Source organism: Priapulus caudatus, unplaced genomic scaffold (assembly GCF_000485595.1).
Source record: "Priapulus caudatus unplaced genomic scaffold, Priapulus_caudatus-5.0.1 Scaffold1807, whole genome shotgun sequence".
In the NCBI taxonomy this organism is placed as follows: domain Eukaryota; kingdom Metazoa; phylum Priapulida; class Priapulimorpha; order Priapulimorphida; family Priapulidae; genus Priapulus; species Priapulus caudatus.
The window spans coordinates 47,795-48,342 of record NW_014578868.1 but is presented as its reverse complement, the minus strand read 5'-3'; the positions used below and the strand labels follow the sequence as shown (position 1 = coordinate 48,342).

Below are 548 nucleotides of genomic sequence, written 5' to 3'. Positions count from 1 at the left end.
TTGACAGATATTCCCCCAATATTTAGTACGTAATGGATACGACTTCTAGATAGAAATATCGTAAATTTGTCAGCGCTCCCTCGTTTTCTGCCGACAGACAATCAGATGTGGCTGACAACGATGACAACGCCACCTGCCGTCATGGGCATAAAAACATTCAATGAGACAACGTACGGACATTTGTTGTTTGCTCTGCGGGATCGAAATCTAGGTATGATACGATAGTAAAACATCCTACGTGTCACCCGTCTCCTCTGTTAAGCAATACCTAGCTAATCGATTGCCATTATTGATTAACCCGATTGATATGAACCACAGACTATTATATGTTTACCTTGGTGATCGTTCGCTATATGACAATAATTATTTATATATTTAATGAACATATATTCGCTGACATTTGCGACTCTTTGTTTGCGTAGATTATTGTTTGATCGTTTAGATGTTTGTTTACGTGCTTGGGTTATTGTTTACTTGTTACATGGATGATTGTTTGTTTACGTGCTTGGGTTATTGTTTACTTGTTACATGGATGATTGTTTGTTTAC

At 37.6% G+C, this 548-nt stretch overlaps 1 protein-coding gene across 1 annotated transcript in view; it reads left to right on the top strand.

Annotated features, from left to right (window-relative positions):
• LOC106817640 (indole-3-acetic acid-amido synthetase GH3.3-like) overlaps nucleotides 1-548 on the top strand; it is a gene marked incomplete at its 5' end in the record, with an annotated part of 14,439 nt that overhangs the window by 8,959 nt on the left and 4,932 nt on the right. The gene's annotated exons all lie outside the window — the stretch shown is intronic.